General features: G+C 38.0%; 1 long non-coding RNA gene across 1 annotated transcript in view; it reads right to left on the bottom strand.

Annotated features, from left to right (window-relative positions):
- Window positions 1-4294: 4294 nt before the first annotated feature.
- Window positions 4295-16053, bottom strand: part of LOC117871582 — a 35765-nt gene continuing 24006 nt past the window's right edge. Inside the window, exon 3 of the long non-coding RNA XR_004644289.1 lies at window positions 4295-5279. This is a non-coding gene — a long non-coding RNA (uncharacterized LOC117871582). The remainder of the gene's footprint in view (window positions 5280-16053) is intronic.

Raw genomic sequence — 16053 nt, 5'->3', positions numbered from 1 at the left:
AAGAACCTTATGAACTGAAAATCACATTGCAGTTTTCACAAAAGTAAGATTATTGGCTGTGGGAGTTGCCTTCCTCTGCAGGGTGTGGGTGGGGTCCCTTGCTATGATTATCTGTGTATCTCTCACTTAAATATTTCCCTGCCATTACAGGGGCTCAGGCATTGGTGCACCTCAGTCCCTCCTATTCTCTGCCTGTGGCACACAACAGTCCAGTCTCCTGTGGGCTGTAATATTTTGGTCTCATTCCAACTGTGTTCCATGTGCAGGTGCTGAGTGGTGCTGGCGGTCTGGGATATAGAGGAGGACAGACTAGATGATCTGGTATTTCCTTTTGGCCTTAAACTCTGTGACTGTTAACTAAGATGTTCTGGCTGAGAGAAGCTAGGTGACTGCCCAATAGCTGCCTCTAAATTCTTCATTTATTGAATTGGAGTTTCTAGAAATGCCCACAGAGCGAGCGCTAGACATAAACCGACTAAGCAATTGCTTAGGGCCCCAAGCAGCTCAAGGGAGCCCTCAATTGCTTTTTATTATTATTTTCATAAGAACTTGCCTGTTTAGTATTCGGGGGCGGGGGGTATTCCTGCTTAGGGCCCCAGTGGTCTAGCACCACCACTGAATGCCCCCACCTTCTTTTGGAGTGGAAAGCACTGTCTGGGACAAGGGTGGAAAAAGGATTATGCTGCGATGAAGAAATGTCACTGTGACAAACTCGAAGCATAGCAATCTATTAGTTTATATTTTCAAAGCTATCTTCACACTGAAACGGGCTGGGAACTTACTTCGTTAAACACTTAGGTTAGCTGTGATATCTAAATTGTTAACCAGCAACTCTGATAAGTTCTACTGGGGTCTGATGGCCTTTAAAAGGCCACACTTTTCAGAGTGACTTTTAGTTTCTAAAATAAACCAGCCAAACTTTCTAAAAATACTCAAATGTTCTGACTATCATTGCAGACAACTGAATGCAACCAATCTGGGGTTTCTAGACACTTATTTTTTATATAACTTGCTACAAACAAACTAGATTTTTCAATCTGAACTCGAATTTTACAGCTGAGGCTTATTTCCTGTTTCCAATACACTTTAAGTTTAATTGGAGCATAAAGTTAAAGGCTATGGTGCCTGACAGGGGAAAGATACACTGCCTTGGCAGGAACACATAGTGGCATTGTGCTGCAGGCAGGCACAATGTCCTCAAAGAGTAGATATGACTGATGCAGATTTTGTAAATTGCAAACAACCTTCAGAACTTCACAAGGGACAAGATTATCTGTTAGAGCTTTCAACAGGAATAGATGATGTCAAGAAAGGATTTATTGTCTCGATAATATTATATCTGCTGGAAAAATGAGACAGAACAGCTAAACAATCCTCCCAAATTATAAATGAAATTCTCAATGTGGTCTCAGCCCGACCCACTTCTATCTCATTTAAAATCAGCCAGCTCTGATTTTGTAAATGTTTATATATCTACTAGTACTTAAAAGCTTCTAGAGTAAGCTATGCAGTCCGTGCAATACAATTACAAATAAACAAATCAGTAAGAAAGATTAAAATAATTGTTGCTAAAGTTATATTCAATAACACTATCCTAACATGAGCAACAACAAATACTTTCTATGAATAAAAGGGATGATACCAACAGTAATGGTGATCAGTTCCATGGAGGAGTCTATCTTAGGAACCTAACTATTTATTTTGGTCCTTATAGTGGTGTTCTCTCTCATTTATTGTTGAATTCTAACATGATTGTTTATTTGTTTTGTGGTAACACCTACAATGGAATAAAGCTTTCTCCCATGGTGAACACCAAAGCTAAGTGAATGCTGCTCAATGCTGCTCAAAAGAATCCATAAATATTTGCTTGAATTTTGATCTGTCATCACATTTTTCAGGTGTAAAGTTTAATATAAATATCAATTCAATGTGTTGTATTTCCAGCAACCTAATGTAAAATACACACAACTGTTTGTAATGAAAGTATATTTTTGCTCATCCAGCAGGAGAATAGAATCACTATAGGGCTTAATTGCTTGCTCGCAACTAACAAGCAGCTCAAATAGCTAATCCAGAAATGCCTGTGATCAATCCACAGTTAAGGGGAAAAAGGTATTTTTAAAAATAAATATATCTAACAAAATTATCCATAAAGCACATCGTTCTGTTAGTAGAAGGATTGAATTAATCAGATTTATTATTTTTTCTTGCGGATAAGGCACTGACCTGGGACTCAGTAGATCTGGGTTCAAGTCTTGGCTCTACCACAGTCTTGCTATGGGACGCTGGGCAAGTCAATTTATCTGTGTCTCAGTACTCCATCTGTAAAAGAGGTATAATAATTCCTTGCCCCCCCCTTTTTTTTTCTATTTGGAGCATAAGCTTTTTAGGGAAGGGACTGTGTCTTACCAGGTGTATTAAAGCAGTTAGCAAAATGGGATATGCATATCAGCTGAGGCATCCAGGCATTATCATGATACAATATATAAATTAGAATCACAGCTGTGCCCAAAATCTACAGTGTTAGGTGCTGTACATAGACTTAGAAGTCCTGCACCAAGGAATTTACAAAAGTTGGGGATAAATAATTTGAGTAGGGAAAATGGTGGGTTCAGAGATGTGGCTGAGCATGTCTGTCATTGCAGATTCCATTTTTAAGTAGAATTAGGAATCTTGAGTCCAGGAGACTGACATATTACAGACTAGCACCAAACTGGATGTTGTCATTACATTTCAAGTACATCAGCCTTGAGGGTTGCCTTTTAGTTTGGTCTGATAGTGGTACCTTATACATTTTTATAAAATAGGCTTTGAAATGATTGTATTTTTAAGATTATTCATATATTCTAAAGCCAAAATAGACTGCTGTGATCATCTAGACTGACCTCCTGCATAGCACAGGCCCTAGAACTTCACCAAAACAATTCCTATAGCAGATCTTTTAGAAAAAAAAAAACAGCCAAACTTGATTGAAAAAATTGACAGTGATGGAGAATCCACCATTACCCTTGGTAAATTGTCCCAATGAGTAATTACTCCCACTATTAAAAATATACATCTTATTTCCTGTTTGAATTTGTCAGCCATTGGATCATGTTATACCTTTCCCTGTTAAATTGAAGAGTCCATTATTAAATATTCCCCATGTAGGTACTTACAGATTGTAATCAAGTCACCTCTTAATCTTCTCTTTGTTAAGCTAAATAGACTGTGCTTCTGGAGTCTGTCACTATATGACATGTTTTCTTAGCCTTTAATCATTCTTGCGGCTCTTCTCTGATACTCCTGCAGTTTATCAGCATCCTTCTTGAATAGTGGGCATCAGAACTGAGCTCAGTATTCTAGCAGTACTCACTCCAGTGCCCAATACAGAGGTAAAAAACTCAATTCCTACTAAAGCTTTCCATGTTTATGCATCCCAGGATAAGATTAAGTCTTTTGGGCTCTGCATCACACTGGGAGCTCATGTTCAACTTTATCCACTATACCCCCCAAACCTTTTTCAGAGTTATTGCTTCCCCAGATAGAATCCACCATACTGTAAGTATGGCCTACATTCTTTGTTCACGGATGTATAAATTTACATTTAGCCATATTAAAACAAATATTGTTTGCTTATGCCCAGTTTACCCAGTGATCTAGACTGCTCTGAATCAGTGACCTGTCCTCTTCAATATTTACCACTCCCCCAATTTTTGTGCCATCAGCAAATGTTGTCAGTTATGATTTTGTTTTCTTACAGGTCATTGATAGAGGTGTTAAAAACCACCAGGCCACAAACCAATCCCTCTGGGACCCCATGGAAAGCGACCAGCTCAATGATGATTCCTTATTTACAATTACATTTTTAGATGAAGGAAGCTTGCAACACTAATGGCACAAATCAGTATTTTCCACACCTGTGGGTCTCTGTTACCTGTGATAATAACTTCTTCTCACTGTTTCAATAATGTGTTGCTATGGAAATGCAGCCACAAGGTAGCTGGTGTTAATTTAGTTATGGCTAGAAGAATATATGTGGTTCCTTATCTACTACATATAAACTACTTCTTCCCTTCCTTCAGAAAGGACCCTGGCTGCATTAAACGTGTGCAGCTCAGCTGTACAGTTAGGGACAGAATCTGAGAAACCTGTGTAGGAAGCGTTCAACTCCTGTGCATCACATAACTCAATACTGTGGGGGATTCCCTGTACATGGCCATGGAAAAAGATTTGGGGGCAGGGTCAAGGGATGCAATCCAAGCCAAGGCTCTTATAGTCCTAAAGCTGAGGACCGCAGAGTGACTCCATCAAGTGTTATGAAGTTTGGGAATAAAGAAAAACAAAACAAAACCCTCTCCTGAGCCACTGTGGGATAACTCTGAACTTAGCCCAGCTAGTAGTAAATAGACTTGATACAGGGAGTAGTGGAAAGGATTTTCCCTATAATTAATAAGCAAAGTAAGGAGCTTTCCCATATCTTTATCTAAGGGCATAGACTTCCCTCATTTAATATACAGAGTAAGGAGAAGGCTTTAATGCTTATATAATGCTGTAATGCTTTTATAAATGAACTACAGTCCACATGTGATAATTGTGGCCTCTGTGCCCATGGCTGCCAAAGAATTTACTTGGATCACAAAAAAAAAATGTAGAAGGTTAATGGTAATGGGATGTATTTAAAGCAAAAAACTAATTGGTTTCACAGACATTTTAAGCATATTAAAAGCATTAGTACATTAAACATTAACATGTTCCCTTTCTAACTCCTCTAAACAAGGATGGTGTGATAAAAGAGTATTTCAAAATACTATTGGAGTCAGATTAATAGAAGACTTTCAGTATTCTCCAGGAAAGAGGGGAAGAGGAGAAATGTTATGTTCACTGTTTTCATAAGATGAGTTGAGCTACAATAGGTAAATTTAGACCTCTCTTCCTGATGTTATGGTGGCAAATCTGGTTTAATCTACTGTAGCATAATTGGTGACAATATAAAATCATAATCATTACTGAAATGAATATCTGCATAGAGGACTCATGGCCACTGGAGGTGCACGTACCTAAGTTACAATAACTCTGTGCATAAAGGTACTTAGATGAGAACAAATCAATGACACTTTTTTTTGGAATGATAAACTATAAAAACCATGCGGTGTCAAAGTATAAAAGAGACACCTCTCTGATAACATATCTGTAAAATAATCCAGGAGATGGGCTTTGTGTCCACCCTGCATTTGTCAAGAATATTCATTCCTCATCCAGTAGCAGGTTGCTCCATCATATGTCCTCTCTGCCCAACTCTAAAATAAAAAAGAGATACAGAAGAGTGAATAGCACATGTATTGTTTATAATAATCCACACTCTGTTTCTGACAGCGTCTGATTTGCCTTTTGATAATAACAATATAACTTAGCTCTTTTAAATAGATCAGAAGAGCGTTAGCATGCACTAAAGGCACCTGCCCTTATCCAGAGAGTTAAACATTCCTGCTGAACTGAGCCCAACATGATTGCTACAGGGCAGAACCAATTATTTTTAGAACTTTACAAGAGACTATCTTAAAGTTATATGAGTACATAGCATTTCAAGAATTTCAATCATAAATGTGATATATTTGATTTTAGTGAGGCTTTGAGACTGTCCTATATGACAGTCTCATTAGCAAATTAGGAAAATGTGGTCTAATGAAATTACTATAAGGTGGGTGCATAACTGGATGAAAGACCATACTCAAAGAGTAGTCAAACTAGTATCTAGTAGGGTACCACACGGGTCTGTTCTGGGTCTGATACTATTCAACATTTTTATTAGTGACTTGGATAACGGGGCACACTTATAAAATTTGCAAATGACAGCAAGTTGGGAGGAGTCACTTTAGAGGACAAGTTTAGAATTCAAAACTACCTTAATCTGAAATCAACAAGATGAAATTCAATAAAGAAAAGTGCAAAGTACTACACTTAGGCAGGAAAAATCATATGCACACCTAGAAAATGGGGAATAACTGGCTAGGCAGTAGTACTGCTTAAAATGATCTGGGGCTTATAGTGGATCATGCACTGAATATGAATGTACAGTGTGGTGTAACTGCAAAAAGGCTAATATGATTCTGGAGTGTATTAACAAAAGTGTCATATGTAAAACACACGAGGTAATTGTCCTGCTCTACTCAGCACTGGTGAAGCCTCAGAGGGAGTATTGTGTCCAGTTTTGGGTACCACACTTTAAGAAAGATGTAGACAAATTGAAAAGAGTCCAGAAGAGAACATCAAAAATTATAAGAGGTTTAGGAAACTTTACCTATGCAGAATAGTAAAAACTGGATATGTTTAGAAAAAGAAGACTGAGGGGGCACCCAATAACACACTTACAATATGTTAAGGAGAGTCAGAAAGAGGACAATGACTAATTATTCTCCATGTTCACTGAAGATAGGACAAGAGTAATGGGCTTAATCTGCAGCAAGGGAGATTTAAGTTAGATAGCAGGAAAAGCTCTTACTAGAAGAATAGCTAAGTACTGGAATAGGCTTCCAAGGGAGGTTTGGAAGCCCTGTCATTGGAGGTTTTTAAGAACAGGTTAAACATAAACTTGTCAGGGATGGTTTAGGTTTACTTGGTCCTGCCTCAGCATTGTGGGCTGCACTACATGATCTCTCAAGGCTCCTACCAGAGCAGCATTTCCATGATTCTGTGTCTGAGTAAATTAAAATTGAGAAACAATGAGCCAAATTGATCCCTGGTGTGGATATGGCATAAAGAACAAAATGCTTGGAGCTTATGATAGTTTATTCATTCAGATTGTTCATATATCAACTATATGAGGCTAAATGCACTATGTGACCATAGAAAATAACATTTTAGAATGAGATAAATTGTTCTTATGAAATGGAAGATTTAGCTTACAGACTTACACACACACACAAACCTCAGCTGAATAATTCTTTTCTCTTTAGTGTTGTGCTGAATCAAGCTTATAACCTTTTCTCTATAGAAACGAAAAAAGTACCCTTGGTAAGTGGAAAGAATGTCAAGATTCACTATTGTAAAATGGCTAACTTATTTTCTATTAGCCTTCATATTTAACATAGGAATTAAAATCTGATGGGTATGATTATAATTTATACATTACATGGCCTTGTGGAATTTTAAACATATTTATTTATCTAGTCATCTTGTTGTGCCTTCAAACCATGCATTTGTATTAATCTGTTCTTTCCTATTTGTGTCAACAAGAGTGGTTTTGGAAGCTAATGACAAGGTTACTTCTGGAAGCTTTTCATAATTTGCAGCTGTTGACACCTAATATTCTCTATGTAAGACTGAAGCTTTTGTCAGCCTCTTCAAGAAGACTCAATAAGCAAATAAATTACATTGAGCTCCGTTTCTTTATCAGAACAGGATTGTGGCAGTTAAGATGATAATGCCCCAAATGGGAGAACAGCCTCCAATGCTTTGCAATATTCTAAAAATGACACAAAACAATATAATTAGGCTAAAAACAGCCAACTGTGTGGGAAAGCATCTGTGATATTAGTGGAATGAAAATTAAAAATAACTCTTAGATAAAATTATTGCAATGGATATGCTGTACTGTTATATACAAATCAAATTAATTTCAGTGTTCAAACCTTAATTTCACTAACATGGGAGAAAGAACACTTAGAGTTCATGGAATTCATTATAAAGAGATCTCTGAAAATTTAAAACATCTCAGATAGTCACATCACAAAATTAAGGGAAGATAGAGGAGTGCTTTCCATTTGGGGCTGTCAAGATTACATAACCCCTATCGACATACAGCTAAGAGGATTTAAGTTAGTACAAAAATATGTAATTCGAAAGTATGAAAACTGCAGTGATGCAGTCACAGGACTTGTATGAATTTTCTCAACCTCAAAACAAGCCTAAAGAGCTTAAATCTTGGCATGAGCTTAACTCACCCAAAATAGTGACGCATACAAAATATAACTCTGTCGTGTAGCTACAATGACATTCTACATTACAAATAATTCCAAGAATGAAACCAGTTAGTATTAACGGGAGAACTTGTGGTTGTTACAAGTTGAACATTTTCCCTTCTTTAAAGGGCTACGTCCAAAGACCTCTTTGTGTAGGCTATCACCATTCTGTTGCTGGCAGAATCAAAACTGATTGGACAGCTGATAAGGGAATATCCCCAATTTTCTAAAGACCCCTTCAGTTTCAAGACAATTTCAAAGTTAGCCCCTCCATGAAACAAAAAGCAAATCTCTTGTCCTGCATCAGCACCTTGCAAAAACAATAATCAATAAGAGTACACCATAAACAACAAGAAAAAATTAATGACTGCAGATGCAGAGAACATTAACCATAAGTTAAGGGAGGGCTGGAACTGTGGACCTATCCCTTAGAAAAAGGGAAGTTTTACAGGTAAACAACCACAATTCTCCCATTCTCTCTCAGGGCTAGGTCCACAGATCCTCAGTGTAGGATTTTTTCATCCATCACAAAATTCCTAGGGAGGGAACAAACTAATGTCACTGAGATAATTGAGATAATTCCTTACTCTAAGGAATCACCATAGCATTCAGGATCTGCCTGCCAAAGGATGCATCAGCTGAAGACTATCTATCTTGTAACAGGAATGACCAAGTTGCAGTTTTACAGATTTAATCATAAGGGGTCTGCCTTTTCTCAGGCCCATGATGCCACTGTGACATTCTATACCTTGGGGGAGCATCCTGTAACCCCCATATTCCTCATTTTTATATAATCATGATCTTACATATAAAGCATGCCTTGTAAGGTATCAAGGGAAAGGTTATGATCTGCTGAAAGTAATTCTCTACCCATATATGTATATCATTAATGCATATGAAGTTATGAGAATTGTGTTGTATGGTTGCCACTAAAACATGCTGTACATTGGGGAATCAGCCAGATATTAGCTCCCTAGAGGCAACAGCAAGGAAAGTAACCAACACCCGGGTGGGGTCTCAAACAACCCATCAACAACCATTGTCCAGCAAGGGAGCCACAATTCAGTGACTCACCTGCATGAGGCCACACAAGCGGAATTGATCAATCTTGCCTGGAGACTCAGTAATGCCCCGAGACATGCCTGGACTTGTGTTCTACAAGCACATGGACAGAGGGTATAAAACTGAACACAGCGGGCATAAGGTTGGCCTTTTCTCCTTCACCCACCTACACTGCAAGCAGCAAGGACACTCTGAAGACTCCAACTGAGAGGACTGGCCCAGATTTCAAGGGTGAATTTGTATGTTAAGGACTGCAATATCCTGTGGGGTGAGAAAAGCTGCTTAATCTAGATGTTGCCCTGTCTAATAGGATTGAGAGTTTAGACTGCATGCTTATATTATATTTTATTTTGGTAACTAACTAACTTTTTGCCTATCATTTAATATCTATCTTTTGTAGTCAATACATTTGTTTTACTGTTTATCTTTACCAGTGAGTTTGCCTGAAGTGTATGGTAAATCTGCTCAGGTTTTGCAAAGGCTGGTGTTTGTCCACTTTCCATTGATGAGGTGGTGATTCAATTAATAAATCTGCACTGCCCATCTTGAGCAGTGCAAGATGGTATATTCCTGAGGTGCAGTGCTGGGAGCTAGGAGGATTTGGCTCTGGTACCTTTCTGTGTGTGATTCATGAGTGGCTCTGGGAGCATTCATGCAATCTAGGTGAGTGTGGGGTCTTCACATGCAGTTGTGTTGAGTGATAACAGCACCTGGAGAGGTTTGCTGCTGGTCACTAGCAAGGCATTGTGAGAGACAGTGCAGGCTGGAGAGAGCAATGCAACAAGAAACTGATGATTTAGATGTCTTAGCACCTCTTTTTCCTGGATGACATAAGACCAATAAGGCTGTTTTTTTTTTTTATGCTGTCAGTTCTTTTCAGATAAAATGTTAAGGCTTGCCTTATACCCAGCAAATGCCTTATCCTTTGGGTGGGAAGAATGTGAACAAAAAGAAGTCAATGAGATCTCTTTTGACCGATTAAAAATCCAATTTTTGGAAAAAAGGTGGGATCCATTCTCAAAACCATCTTATCTTTGTGAAAGATGTAGTAAGATGGATCAACTGAAAAAGCTCCCAACTCTGACACCGTTTTTGTTGAACTGATAGTGATTAAAAAAATCAGTTTGATAAACAAGTAATATAATCAAACTGATTTTGTAGGTTCAAAGGGTGTTTTCATTAAGGCATTGGGCTCAATGTTCAAATCCCAGTACAGAGCTCTATGCACCTTAAAAGGACACAATAGATTAACTGCTCTAATGAAGTGACATATGTACTTATGGTGTGAAATGTAAAATTTTCTGTGCAGAAATATGGTATTTGTCTGCAAGCCATTATCAAAACCATCTTGTAAAAACTCCAGAACATGAAATGCTTTGACTACATATTTCTTTCTACACCAAGTTTGAATTTAGACCAGATCCTGAGTAAGCCGTTTCTTGATTTTCTCCTACGTGATAATAGAGTTTCAGTGAGACTAAAAAAGTAACCCTTTTGTACTAGAAACTAGAAATGCCAAACTGCTAGATTTAACTTGTTTGGATCCTGGTGAAGAATTACACCCTGGCATAAAAAAATCTGACCTTGGATTCAGGATCAACGGTGGCTCCATTGACATGTTCACAAAGTTGAGAAACTGAGGCCTGCTTACAATACTCCTGCTAAACCATCCCAAAATAATGTTCACTTTTTTTGTTACTGCATCACATTGTTGACTCATATTTAGTTTGTGATCCACTATAACCCACAGATCCTTTTCTGCAGTACTTCTTCCTACGCAGTCATTTCCCATTTTATATGTGTGCAATTGATTATTCCTTCCTTAGTGTACTTTGTCCTTATTTATTTCAGACCATTTCTCCAGTTTGTCAAGAACATTTTGAATTCTAATCCTACCCTCCATTAAACTTGCAGCTCCTCCCAGCTCGGTATTTATAAGTGTATCCACTCAAGAGTTGTTTTGTTCCAAGTTTCTTATCTGAATCATACTGTCCCAAGCCAGGAATGCTGGGCTCAGCTTGGGCAGAAACAAAACTTCAAAGGCATTGACACTGCTATTGCCAGTTAAGTGCTTGTGATTTACTCATCTAAAGCCATAGTCTGCTTTTCTGAATACCTAAAGTGAACTCCTGTAGGAATTAACCTCTAGCAAACAGCAAAATAATCAAAGGCACACATAATATTGATAATAGCTATATCCCATATCTTTCACAGGAGGTATTATAAGAACCCAGCTACAGATGGAAAAATTGAGGTACAGAAACAAAATGGCATACATCTGTCCCAGCCTGAGAAGCAGATATTGGAACAAAACCCATACTTCCTGAGTCCCAGACAATAGCTGCAGTAGTGTTCTTTCTTGTCCTCATAGAATTGTGAAATCCACAGAGACTTGTACAAATATTTTATGTGGTTTAAATCTACATAGGTTTGGTTCTCACCTTTGTTTCTTTTGTTAGTGTTAGGCTCAAGCAAATCCAAAACCTCCAAAGCAAAATTCTGTGCAAACGGATGAGTTTCACTTGTTTTTACATGAAAATCATGAACAATTCTGCAAAACTGATATAAAGCCATACATGTCCTCTTTCCCTTTAAAGCTGTGCACGTTTGCTAATTGTAGCATTTAAATTTAAATCAGTTTCATGTGATTCTATGTGGCACACCGCTCTAACCAATTGAATACTTGATTTAAAAAACAACAACCCCACACTTCAAACATCTGCCTGTTGTTTGTCATTACTTTTTCCTCTTTTACTTCTATTTAGCCCCTCTGATTCTTCTTTTACAGTATCTCAGAGGTAGTACATGAGCCTAATAATATTAGAACTGAAATAAAAACTTTCCAACACATAATATTAGAGCAATTTTAAACTCATGCAAAATAAGATTCACAGCTACATATCTCTTCTCATGCATTTTCCTTTTGAGTGGGCCTTTGCAGGCAGAGAGGTGAAAAACCTGATTAAACATTTTCCACAAAACTTTTAAAGAAAATCTTTGCAATTTCATTTGGGGCAATTTTGTGACCTTAAATTTAGCATCCCTGCAAAATTGAAATTTCATGCGTCATCTTTCCACTCTTTTATCAGAAACGGTCTCATTTCAAGCTAAAATTATTTTCATAACGTGGCCATTTTTCCAATGGATGAGCCCATTTTCAAGTTTGTAACAAAGTGAAAATCCAGATTTTGATTAGTTTTGTTTTTGCAAGTCTTTCACTCTAAATAAAAGCTATTAGAAATCCAAAAAGGACACTCAATGTTGCCAAGTCTCATAATTTTATCATGAGTCTTGAACTATATGGGATTTTCCTTCAAGCCCCAATTCCTGGACTCATGTGAGCACAAAAGAAAGACAGCTTACTTACTGGTAACTGTTATTGTTAGAGAGTGTCACCTCTGCATGTTCACACTTGTGGGATATAGTTTACCTGGCATCAAACAGTGGATTTTTTTTTTTTTAGTGAACAGTGTCCATCAGGCTACTTGCCCCGCCCCGTCCCGCCCCACCCCACCCTCATGGAGCATTCCAACTATATAAAAGGGGGAATGACTCCAGTCATCCATCACTTCATTCTTTAATTTCTGAATTCTTTACCTGATACTCTGAAGAAATGGCGAAGAAGGATGGCGACCATGAATATAAAGAGGCAATACTCTAAAAGAACAACAGTGGCTAGTAATTAACTTCTCCTTCCTCAAGTGGCCTCAGGATATTCCCTCTGGTGGAAGACTAGCAAGACTGTCAGGTAGCCCAGTTTGGGTGAGTGGTGCCACTTGCTGTTGTGTCGGGTGATAACAGGGCCTGGGTGAGGCTGGCTGTATCCCCAAACCAGCTGTGTGTCGGAGAAGGGTGCCGCGGTTTCCACAGCTCCCGGACTGCACCCCAGAGGTGACAACCCATCACACAACTACTATATGTTTATATTAGAGAAGGAAAGTCAAAGAAATGTATGCTGCTCTTAGAGTGAAAAGAGGTGAGGTTTGTTATCATTCTTAGTTCCTGGAGGGAGTTCATTCCACAGACATGGACAGCCCCCAGAGACACATGTGTCTCCTGCACAGATGAGCTTTACTCTTATTTTTGAGAGTTCCATTGTACCAGAAGAATGCAATTGTTGACCCAGCTTCTTCCTGGAGCTCTAGGCGATCTTGTAGATATCTTGGGTCCAGGTCATGAAACACTTTGAAGAAGATAAGGACTGAGACCTTGAATTTGATTTGAAATTCTATGGCAGCCTCAGCACAGGATGATCGGAAGGTTCTCTTGGCCTGTAATTCTGCCTCAGGATAGGCACTGAGGAATTAATTATGTTTCATCCTGTCTGATTCAGCCTTTGTTTTCTGCTACTGGTGCTGGAGATTCTGCCCATCTGTCTTCATCTGGTGTAGGGAGTCAGAAAACCAATCAGTTATGTGTAGGTGATGGGAAGGAAGGGGCTGTTTTGCAGCCAACATGTCTATAACCAAGGCCCTGTAGAATTGCAGGTAACGATTCACTGGGTCCTCAATGCCTCATCCCGAGGATGGGATGCTGTTGTCCTTTATCAGGTTTTGGAATTTGTCAGAGTCTATGAGTCTTAATGGTCAGATCAGCATCACTAGTCTTTCTCGTTGCCTGGGCACTGGAAGGTCTCTGACCATTGCCCTAATGAGGTGATGGTCTGTCCAAGACAATGGCTGTATTGTGATGTATTCTATCTTGACATTTAAGCTGAAAATCAGGTCCAGGGTGTGACTGACTGTGTGGATTGGACCAGAGTTGACCTGTGAAATTTCTAGGGAGGCAAGTAACTAGATGAATTTTTGAGATTTTGCATCTTAGGCCTTATCAATATATGTGTTGAAATTTACCAGTAAACTCCTGTATGAATCCTTTTGTCTATAATTGTCTAGAATTCTACTTTGTATTATAGACGGCACAAATTGTACCCCCTTTGTTGAGGCTGTCTATCTCTTTCCACTAGAAAATTCTGTTTTCCGTTGCTTATAACTTTGCCAAACTTAAACCAATTGGGATGAATTTTTCTATTTTCTATGATTCAGCCTAAGGCAGACACTTTTTTTTAAAGTTTTAGCTAAAACATTTAGAAAATAAAATAGTAAAAAAAAAAAATACCTTTTGCCAAAGTATATAAGAAATGGTTTTACATACATTTGGTCCAGAAGATGTAGCATCTCCTTGCATTAGGGAGATATGAAATGTTGCAGGAGTTTAATGGGTACCTTTAATTATGGCAATTCTTAACTTGGTCCTTGACTTTGCAACTTTAATGTTCTTAACATAGTTTCTTAGATGCAATTATACACCTCTACCCCGATATAATGCGACCCAATATAACACGAATTCATATATAACGCAGTAAAGCAGCGCTCTAGGGGGGCGGGGCTGCGTGCTGTGGTGGATCAAAGCAAGTTCGATATAACGCGGTTTCACCTATAACGCTGTAAGATTTTTTGGCTCCTGAGGACAGCGTTATATTGAGGTAGAGGTGGATTATATCATTTTAATTGACAAGGTCCATAATATGCAAGGATCAAACTAGGCCCCTATCCAATTCAGACTGAAATTCATGAGTATGTCTCTTGTCTTTGTTGGAAGTTGGATCAGGCCTTTACAGATAAGCACAAGAAGATAGGGTTAAATTTGATCTTTCAGTCTAATTTCTGAATTTCTTGGCTTTGGGGAATTTTATTTCACAACCTTAACACTGCATTTCTTGACATTTTAGTGCTTGTTTTCCCAAATTTAATTTTCCATTGTACATTTTTTGCATTAAATAACATGTACATAAAAATAGGAAGATTTTGTAACAGTGTTCTTGTCCAGTTTATCAATGCATACATCAAACATTGCCTACACCTGTCTTTTTCAGAGATTCATAGATTCTAAGTTGAGTAGAGATCACTGTGATTATACAGTCCGACTGTCTACATAACATAGGCCATAGAACTTCCCAAAAATAATTCCTATAACAATAGCATATCTTTTAGTATCTTAAGGGATTACTATTTCCCTCCCTTAGGCTGACTCCACTTCATTTATTTATTTATTTCAGTTCTAGAAGGCTTTGCTTTTAAAACAAATCTGTTCAGCTGCAATTTTTAATTGACTTGGGGGGTGGGGGAGGTTAGATATTGTAGCAGCTCCTGAATTATTAATAGATCAGTTCAGTCCCTCTAAGGCAAGGTTGCTAAAATCAAACCACATCTCTGCACACACAGGGACAGAAGAATCAGGTCATGTTCATGTAAAACATTCTTCACATTCATTGTCTTTACATTTTCAAAGCTAAAACACCCTAAATTCATATTTGTTTCTCTTCTGTGAGATATGCTATTTTAATATAGTGGAGACCTATCTTAGCAAGCAGCGTCAGAACATAGCATACCTGCTGCTATAAGGCTGCAATTTTGTTAAATCTGGAGAAACTGAACAGAGTGCTATTATACCGAACATGACTGCAATATGGAGGGTCAGTTTTTAAGATAACTAGGCAACCAAAATCAAGGGAGCCATGGATGTTACAAGAAGGCATGAAAAATTAATTGCATTTTTTTAAATACTAAGTCCAGTTTCCTGAATTTTAGAAATTTTTAGAATAAGATTTTAGGAAATAAACAAGAGAAATAATATACAATATATATGAAATTCTAGATGAACAGTTAACTATCTCCTATAAGGAGTCACAGTCAACTTAAAAATAACTCCTTGGTCTTCTTTTTACCTACCAAGATTTCAAGTCAGACCTAAGATTACTGTAACTGAAAGGAGATAGTAATAAACTGGGGGGAAATTCTCCATCCGTTTGAAAACACTTCAATTGACTGACTATCCAATGAGAAAGAGTGAAAGTCAATATGTACAACTTCCCCGAGGGCTTGTGTGGACCCTTCTTGTTTATAAAAATATTTCTCTCCCTTGTTGGTATGTGAAAATGTGACTGTAAAACCACATTAACTAGTAAAAGGATGTACAGGCAAATATAGGTCCTGAAACTACTGATCGTCCTTTTTTGGAAAGTGTTTGATTCTTTAAGTGCCATTAATAA

Source organism: Trachemys scripta, chromosome 2 (genome assembly GCF_013100865.1).
Source record: "Trachemys scripta elegans isolate TJP31775 chromosome 2, CAS_Tse_1.0, whole genome shotgun sequence".
Lineage (NCBI taxonomy): Eukaryota > Metazoa > Chordata > Testudines > Emydidae > Trachemys > Trachemys scripta.
Note: the sequence above shows the minus strand (reverse complement) of the source record. Positions and strands in the feature narration are given on the sequence as shown.